The sequence below is a fragment of the Dermochelys coriacea genome, chromosome 3 (genome assembly GCF_009764565.3).
Source record: "Dermochelys coriacea isolate rDerCor1 chromosome 3, rDerCor1.pri.v4, whole genome shotgun sequence".
Classification (NCBI taxonomy): Eukaryota; Metazoa; Chordata; order Testudines; family Dermochelyidae; genus Dermochelys; species Dermochelys coriacea.
The window spans coordinates 40,739,577-40,749,064 of NC_050070.1; the positions used below are offsets into that span (position 1 = coordinate 40,739,577).

At 45.1% G+C, this 9,488-nt stretch overlaps 1 long non-coding RNA gene across 1 annotated transcript; it reads left to right on the forward strand.

Moving 5' to 3' along the window:
• Positions 1–2,993: 2,993 nt before the first annotated feature.
• LOC122459247 lies at positions 2,994–8,346 on the forward strand. The gene is made up of 3 exons (XR_006279791.1): positions 2,994–3,209; positions 6,438–6,442; positions 8,305–8,346. It is a non-coding gene; the product is annotated as an uncharacterized LOC122459247 (long non-coding RNA).
• Positions 8,347–9,488: the final 1,142 nt, after the last annotated feature.

Below are 9,488 nucleotides of genomic sequence, written 5' to 3' on the forward strand. Positions count from 1 at the left end.
ACATCTAAATGGGCAGAGAAGTACTATTATGTCCCTGCGAAGGACAATGAGTACAGGTATTCCCACTGTCCCCCAGGGTTACTAGTGGTCCTGGCTGCCAATAAACGAGACAGGCTGAGGCAAACGAGAGCAATCCCTAAAAATAAAGATGCTAAAACGCTGGATTTACTCAGGAGAAAGGTTTATTAGATAGCCAGCCTGCAACTGTGATCTCCAACCAACACGCATTGCTGGGGAGATATGACTTCAGTGTCTGGAACTCAGTGTCCAAATTTATAGACTCCTGTAGACTCCTCTTGGGAGTCGAGAGAGGAATTCTTGGCTGTAAGGGTAAGACCTCTCTCTCTGACTCAACCACATGCTGTCTATCTTTGCCCTTTGCAAAGGGGCTTTATTTTCCCTTTTCTTGCCCTCTTTTCTCTTTTAATCTATCTTTATATGCTTCTCTTTTATTTAACTCTTTTTAAATGCTTTTTTCTTAACCTATCCTGGTATTTAATAGTTTAAATGCTTTTCTATTAACCTACCTTTATACTTTTTACCATGTGCTTACTAAACAGTCTCTGCTTTATAAAATTCCCTTTTTTTTTTGCCATGTGTGTTCTTTTTAAACCTATTTTTCTCTTTTATTTAATGTTTTTAAATGCTCTTTTCTTAACCTACCCTTATATTTAATACACCTTTTACATTATCTTAATTTTTTTATTCTTTAATAACATGCCAAACTAGGCCTTTAAGAACACCTCTCCTTACTAAAACTAATTAAACAATCGCTCTTTTCTTTAATAACTTGCCTCTATTCTTTCAAAACAAAAATTTCCATTTTCCTTTAAGTTCTCTTTCTATGCTTTAATAACATGCCAAACTAGGCTTTTAAAATCATCTCTCCTTACTCAAGCTCACCAAACAACCTTTCTTTCCCTTTTTCCTCTAAACCTTACCAAAACTTTCTTTTTTTTAATCTTTAAGCTCTCACTCTATTCTTTCAACCTTTTTTCTCTAAACAATCAACCAAATGTATCAAAGCACAAGCATGCAACATTCCCCCATTCAAACATAAAAAATAATTTAAAAAAAAATTCAAAATGGCCAACAGCGCCAAACCTCAACGGAAATGGGGATGGAGGGCGGGACATAAGCTCTAACTGGGGCATGGAAACCTGTAAAAAATATATGGTGATGAATGCTATCGAGGTATATACTACTCACAGACCTCCACCATTCTCTGGCTCTCTGCCTGGGTTTCAGTGTCCCTAGTTCCCACTGTCGGAGCCTCTGGCACTTCCCGGGCTGGAGACCACAGTGAGCATTCTTCCTCCTGAGTTGTAGCCAGCCTCCCAGTAGCGTCACATTCTGTAAAGCCTGGCAATGCAGCTGTTGAACAGGTCTATAAAGACCCAAGTCTAGTGACACAGCACATTTCGATTCAATTCTGAAGATGTATTTGTTCATATATTCCAGCATCATAAGGAATGTTAACTGAACTGAGCGATGAGTGGGGAATAGCATTGTTGGGATGGTGCCAAATTGGTGGGCCATACTGAATGAATAGTGAGAGCATAACTTGACAGGACTTGTATATGGCTGAATGGCTGCAGAGGATCCTGGGAGCAGGTTCCCTGTAAGCAGAAGCAAATTTGATAAAGAACTGGCAAAGCCTGCGTGTACGACTGTGAACCAGAGGGGTCTCAAGGCAACCCAGGCCTTGCCTCGAGGGAATCCGAGACAGACCAGAGGGCTGAGAAGAACAGACCAGGAGAGAGACGCAGTCTATAAAATTGGCAACCACCTTCTCTGTTTGCCAAGCAGGAACTGTGTGGGACCAGCACAGGGCCTGTTTATGTATGTTTGTGAAAGAGAGACTCATTAAGAGGAATGTAGAACTCTTAATGTCTCACATAGGAGTTATGTACTTAATATAACCCTTTACCCTTTGTGTAATTCCTTCTCAATAAATTGCTGTGTATTGAAGATAATTACAGTGGACCTTTTTCACAGGTATGACTGTAATCTGCTCCACCAGGATCCAGTAAAGATCCATTTCGGGGTAGTAGTGCCCCCTGTTGTCAATATAGTGTGACGTTCCCCTGATGTTATCTGGACCAGTGATCTGCTAGATCACTCCAATCCTTGAATCTGAGACCCAGCCTACCCTGCTCTGCTGTGAGAACCCCCACTCCCGGGCTGTTCACACACAGCCTCTGGCATGGAAGCTTCTCCCAGTTACATGAATGAGTACTTTTGGCCAGCCACTGCTTGGATTGTGCAACCGGATGACACTAGCCAATATCTCCAGGAATCTTAGGAACCTCTGTCTTGCAGTGTCTAGTTATGCCCACTGGACATTGCAAGCTTATATGAGTTTATCAATTTAACAAATAAATGGATATGTACCAGGCTTGTTATGCCAAGAGGAATCTCTGACACGCTTTAAACCAAACACACTGCTTCGTCAGATTTGGTTAAATGAAATAAAAGCAAAACGCATTCTAAGCTGATCTTAACACTTTCAGTGTCCTTACAAACTTAGATGCTTTTCACCACAGGCTGGCTGGTTGCCCTTCATATATGAAAGTATTCTCTATTCCTTGGTGGGCCATAGAGTGACACAGGTTAATAATCTTTTCTCTTTGAAGTTTGTTAGGTACTCACTTTACCTCTCCTGTCTTCTTATTCACCGCATAGCCACCTTGTATATTCCCGTTTCTCCATCTTTCCTCCTGTTTTATGGCTTGAGCTCTGGTAACTACCATAACTCCCAAAGGTTTCTTTGCTGCAAATATAGCTAAAGCATCTGCTTTATCATTCCAATATTTTTCATTCCCTTCTCGCTTTTGATGACCTTTAATATGTCTTACTCTTAACTTTGCTGGGTGTTTTTTTCAACCAGTCATAAATAGATTTCCAATCCTCCTTTTGGAACAAATTTTTCCCCTCAGCTGTTTCCCAATCATTCTTTTTCCAAATACCAGTCCAGTATAACAGTCCTTGTACCACAAAGTCTGAATCCATGTAGACATAAAGACAGTCTGCAACATTATTTTTTTTTTAAGCAGATAACTAAGAGTTCTGACCTCTGCTCCCTGAGCTGAAGTCATACTCATAGAACCAGAAATAGTTTCCCCATCAATTTGTACAGCTGCATATCCTGTATAGTTCTTAGAGTTCTCATGGTATGAACTACTATCTGTAAACCAAACCTCTTTTTCGTCTACACTACGAATTTAGGTCAAATTTAGCAGTGTTATCTTGATTTAACCCTGCACCCATCCACACGACAAAGCCCTTTTTTCGACTTAAAGGGCTCTTAAAATCAATTTCTGTACTCTTCCCCGACGAGGGGATTAGCATTGAAATCGGCCTTCCCGGGTTGAATTTGGGGTACTGTGGATGCAATTTGACGGTATTGGCCTTCGGGAGCTATCCCAGAGTGCTCAGTTGTGACCGCTCTAGACAGCGCTCTCAACTCAGATGCACTGGCCAGGTATACAGGAAAAGGCCCGCGAACTTTTGAATTTCATTTCCTGTTTGGCCAGCAAGGCAAGCTTACCTGCACAGGTCACCATGCAGAGCTCATCATCACAGGAGACCATGCAGTCCCAGAATCGCCGAAGAGCTCCAGCATGGACCAATGGGAGGTACGGGATCTGATAGGTATATGGGGAGATGAATCTGTGCTGGCAGAACTCCATTCGAAAAGACAAAATGCCAAAATATTTGAAAAAATCTCCAATGGCATGAAGGACAGAGGCTATAACAGGGACCCGCAGCAGTGACTCGTAAAAATTAAGGCGCTCAGGCAAACCTACCAAAAAACCAGAGAGGCAAATGGCTGCTCCGGTTGGGAGCCCCAGACTTGCCGCTTCTGTGATGAGCTGCATGCCATTTTAGGGGGTGCAGCCACCACTACCCCAACCCTGTGCTTTGACTCCATTCAAGGAATGGGAGGCAACACGGAAGCGGGTTTTGGGGGCGAAGAAGATGATGATGAGGAGGAGGTTGTAGATAGCTCACAGCAAAGAAGCAGAGAAACTGGTTTCCCCAACAGCCAGGATCTGTTTCTCACCCTGGACCTGGAGCCAGTACCCCCCGAACCCACCCAAGGCAGGCTCCCAGACCCGGAAGGTGGAGGAGGCGGAGAAGGGACCTCTGGTGAGTACCTTTTGTAAATATTATACATCATTTAAAAGCAAGTGCGTTTAATGATTAATTTGCCCTGGCATTCGCGGCCAGTACAGCTACTGGAAAAGTCTGTTAACGTGTCTGGGGATGGAGCGGAAATCCTCCAGGGACATCTCCATAAAGCTCTCCTGGATGTACTCCCAAAGCCTTTGCAAAAGGTTTCTGGGGAGGGCAGCCTTATTCCGTCCTCCATGGTAGGACCCTTTACCACTCTAGGCCAGTAGCACCTATTCGGGAATCATTGCAGAACAAAGCATTGCAGTGTATGGTCCCGGTATTTGCTGGCATTCAAACGACATCCGTTCTTTATCTCTCTGTGTTATCCTCAGGAGAGTGATATTATTCATGGTCACCTGATTGAAATAGGGTGGTTTTAGTAAGTGGACATTCAGAGGTGACCGTTCCTGCTGGGCTGTTTGCCTGTGACTGCACAGAAATCTTCCCTGCTGTTAGCCATGCGGTGAGGGGAAGTGTGAAGCCATCATCCCAGAGAATTGTGAGGGGAAGGTTAATTGGGTTTCTACTGCATGTGAACCCGGAAACCGCAGCCCCTCCTTTTAAATTGCCAACCCATTTTTAACGGGCAACCCAATGGCTATTTTGTATGGGAAATGAGGGGATGTATGGGAAACATTCTGCTGTTTGAAACCATTCCCACATGTTATGAAGGTGAAAGAAGCCAAAAGACTGTGACTTACCATGGCTGCCTGAAAGCTGAATTCTGCTGCCCGGCCCTGCGTGAGTGATCTCTCACACCAAACCGACATACCCTCAATAAGAGGCAAAATGCGACCTTTTAATGAAAGCACATGTGCGATGCAGTATTAACAGCAAGGTTTACCATGAAAGAGTGTACCCATTGTTCTATAAAATGTGTCTTTTTAACGACCACTTTCCCTTTTTTTTCTCTCCCACCAGCTGGATATGTTCTCCTTCCCAGAGGCTAGCGAAGATTAGAAGGCAAAAAAAACCCACACTCATGATGAAATGTTCTCTGACCTCATGCTGTCCTCCCACACTGACAGAGCACAGCAAAATACATGGAGGCAGACAATCTCAGAGTGCAGGAAAACACATTATGACCACGAGGAGAAGTGGCAGGCTGAAGATGGTAGGTGACATCAGCTTGCTGAAAGAAGGCAGGAGTCAATGCTCAGGCTGCTGGAGGATCCAATTCATGCTCAGTGTATGGTTGAGCTGCAGGAAAGGCAACAGGAGAACAGACCGCCGCTACAGCCCCCGTGTAACCAACTGCCCTCCTCCCCAAGTTCCATAGCCTCCTAACCAGATGCCCAAGAATGCGGGGCGGGGCCCCCCTCCGGCCACTCAGCCACTCCACCCCGGAGGATTGCCCAAGCAATAGAAGGCTGGCATTCAATAAGTTTTAAAGTTTTAAGATGGTGTGTGGCCTTGTCCTTCCCTCTCCACCACCCCACCCGGTGCTTCCTTCCTCCACCACCCTCCCGGGCTACCTTGGCAGTTATCCTCCTGTTTGTGTGATGAATAAATAAAGAATGCATGAATGTGAAGCAACAATGACTTTATTGCCTCTGCAAGCGGTGATTGAAGGAGGGAGGGGAGGGTGCTTAGCTTACAGGAAAGTGGAGTGAAACCAGAGAGGAGGGGTTTCCATCAAGGAGAAACAAACAGAACTTTTACACCATAGCCTGGCCATTCCTGAAATTGGTTTTCAAAGCTTCTCTAATGCGCACCGCGCCCTCCTGTACTCTTCTAACTGCCCTGGTATCTGGCTGCGCGTAATCAGCAGCCAGGCAATTTGCCTCAACCTCCCACCCCGCCATAAACATCTCCCCCTTATTTCACAGATATTGTGGAGTGCACAGCAAGCAGTAATAACAATGGGAATATTGGTTTCGCTGAGGTCTAACCGAGTCAGTAAACTGTGCCAGCGCGCTTTTAAACTTCCAAATGCACATTCTACCACCATTCTGCACTTGCTCAGCCTATAGTTGAACAGCTCCTGACTACTGTCTGGGGTGCCTGTGTATGGCTTCATGAGCCATGGCATTAAGGAATAGGCTGGGTCCCCAAGGATAACTATAGGCATTTCAACATCCCCAGTGGTTATTTTCTGGTCTGGAAAGTAAGTCCCTTACTGCAGCTTTTGAAAAAGACCAGAGTTCCTGAAGATGCGAACATCATGTACCTTTCCCGGCCATCCCACATTGATGTTGGTGAAACATCCCTTGTGATCCAACAGTGCTTGCAGCACCATTGAAAAGTACCCCTTGCAGTTTATGTACTTGCTGTCTTGGTGCTCTGGTGTCAAGATAGGGATATGTGTTCCGTCTATGGCCCCACCACAGTTAGGGAATCCCATTGCAGCAAAGCCATCCACTATGACCTGCACATTTCCCAGAGTCACTACCCTTGATAGCAGCAGCTCATTGATAGCATTGACTACTTGCATCACAGCAGCCCCCACAGTAGATTTGCCCACTCCAAATTGATTCCCAACTGACCGGTAGCTGTCTGGCATTGCAAGCTTCCACAGGGCTATCGCCACTCGCTTCTCAACTGTGAGGGCTGCTCTCATCTTGATATTCTTGCACTTCAGGGCAGGGGAAAGAAAGTCACAAAGTTCCATGAAAGTGCCCTTGTGCAGGCAAAAGTTTCGCAGCCATCAGGAATCGTCCCAGACCTGCAACACTATGCGGTCCCACCAGTCTGTGCTTGTTTCCTGGGCCCAGAATCAGAGTTCCACGCCATAAACCTGCCCAATTGACACCATGATGTGCACATTGCAGGGGCTCATACTTTGTGAGAAGTCTATGTCCATGTCCTCATCACTCGTCACCATGTTGCAGTTGCCTCCTCCTCGCCTGGTTTCGCTTTTCTTGCAAGTTATAGTTCTGCATATCCTGCTGGATAACGTGTGCGGTGTTTATAGTGCTCATAATTGCTGCGGTGATCTGAGCAGGCTCCATGTTCCCAGTGCTATGGCGTCTGCGCTGAAAAAAGGCGTGAAACGATTGTGTGCCGTTGCTCTAACGGAGGGAGGGGTGACTGACAACATGGCTTACAGGATTGGCCTACAGGGAATTAAAATCAACAGAGGGGGTGACTTTGCATCAAGGAGAAACAGAATGGCCCCTTCAAGGATAGAACTCAAAACCCTGGGTTTAGCAGGCCATTGATTTCACGGAGGGAGGGAGGAATCATAGAATCATAGAATCATAGAATATCAGGGTTGGAAGGGACCCCAGAAGGTCATCTAGTCCAACCCCCTGCTCAAAGCAGGACCAAGTCCCAGTTAAATCATCCCAGCTAGGGCTTTCATTTGGAGAAAATGAATACAAACAAATCTGGTCTATTTCTTGTTTTGATCCACTTCATCTATCTTTATACATCTTGCTGGCAGCAGACTGTGCAGTACGACTGCTGGCCATCGTCATCTCCTGGGTGCTCGGCAGAAGATGGTGCAGTATGACTGCTGGCCATCATCGTTTCCTGGCTGCTCATTAAAAGACGGTGCAGTAGGACTGCCGGCAGAACTGAATCGCCATGAGACGAAACTTAAAAGGGTAATGACCTGGCTAAGTCACTCCTACGTTTGCCCAGGCGCCCCGACCTCACCGAGGCTGGTTAAAAGAGCACGTTGACGATGGCTACCAGTCATATGTACTGTCTGCTGCCAAAAGGCATTGCTGTGTAGCAATGCAGTACCATGTCTGCCAACACCCAGGAGACACACAGTGATGGTGAGCTGAGCAGGCTCCATGCTTTCCATGGTATGGCGTCTGCTCAGGCAACCCAGGAAAAACTATTGTCCGCCATTGCTTTCACGGAGGGAGGAAGGGAAGAGGGGGCTGACAATATGTACCCAGAACCACCCACAACAATGTTTTTTCCCCATCAGGCACTGGGATTTCTACCCAGAATTCAAATGGGCGGTGGAAATTGCGGGATAGCTACCCACAGTACAATGCTCTGGAAGTCGATGGTTGCCTCGGTACTGTGGATGCACTCCGCCGACTAAATGCTGGATAAATGCTCTAAGACCATTTGTTTGGGACACACATAATTGACTGTATAAAAACGCTTTCTAAAAAAAGACTTCTATAAATTTGACCTAATTTCATAGTGTAGACATACTCCGAGTCTTAACATTTCATCTACCAGGGGTGCTTCTTCAACCAACTTCAGTTCGGTTTCTGGAAATGGGCATTCATGCTCCTTTTCTTCTTTCAGGAGGGCATATGGTAACATCATTGCTTGTTTGTTATCTCATAAGTAACATCTCTGCTAGTTAACATCAAGGTCCACTGAGCCATCCTGGTATTTGATACTCCTTTTTCCTGCAGTTTCCCTGATAAAATATACTTCAGGGGAGAGTTTGGTGTTTGTATAATAAAAGCAGCTGTGCCATTAATCAAAGCAAAAGCTTCAATGGCGCATACAGCAGCTAAACATTCTCTTTCACAGATCCCAAACTGCTGCTCTAGGTAGCGGTTAATCTTCTCGACTCGTATGCTTTCGGTATTAACTTCCTGTCAATTTCCTGCATCAATTATGCTGTTAGACTTTGTTGGGTTCCTGCCAACTTAATCACAAATGGCTTGTTTCTCTCTGGGAATTTCAATGCTGGAACTTGCATCAAGGCTTATTTTAAATTACAAAAATCTTTTTTTTGTTCAGGCCCCCACTACAATGCTACTTTCTTTCTTAGTAAACATCACAAGGGTCCAGTTAGAGTGGCAAAATTCCAGATGTGTTTCCTTAAATAGTTAAACCCTCCTAACATCACCCTCAATGCTTGAGAATTCTCTGGCCTGGGTAAATTCATTAATGATTTCATCTTTTTTTGATCTACCTGAATTCCTTGTTCCCCTAGGGTCATCCCCAAATAATTCATTCACCTCTGCACTAGTTGGGCTTTTATCTTCTTTAGTATTGAAACCCATTTCCTGGAAGAGTGTCATCACTTTTTCAGTCCACTCAGTCACCTCCTCTTCAGTGTCCCTCCACACTAAATATGTCATCTACATATGAGGTGACATTCTCCTTGTCCTCTTTGGATAATTGATCTAGCATTCGCACCACATGTTGGTGCACAATAGCTGGAGCACAGTGTAAGCCCTGGGGAATTCTTTTAAATAAGTACTGTTGTCCAAAGGTCAGAATGGTCCCGGTGGCCAGTTGAGATTCCTTCTATCAAGATAAGATCATAAGATGCGGGGAGCCGGTGAAAACCACATCTATATCCACACGGGACTCTGGATCAATAAACGACTCTGATTTGCAGAAATCATAGGCAACCATATATAGTCCATTCCATTATGTCA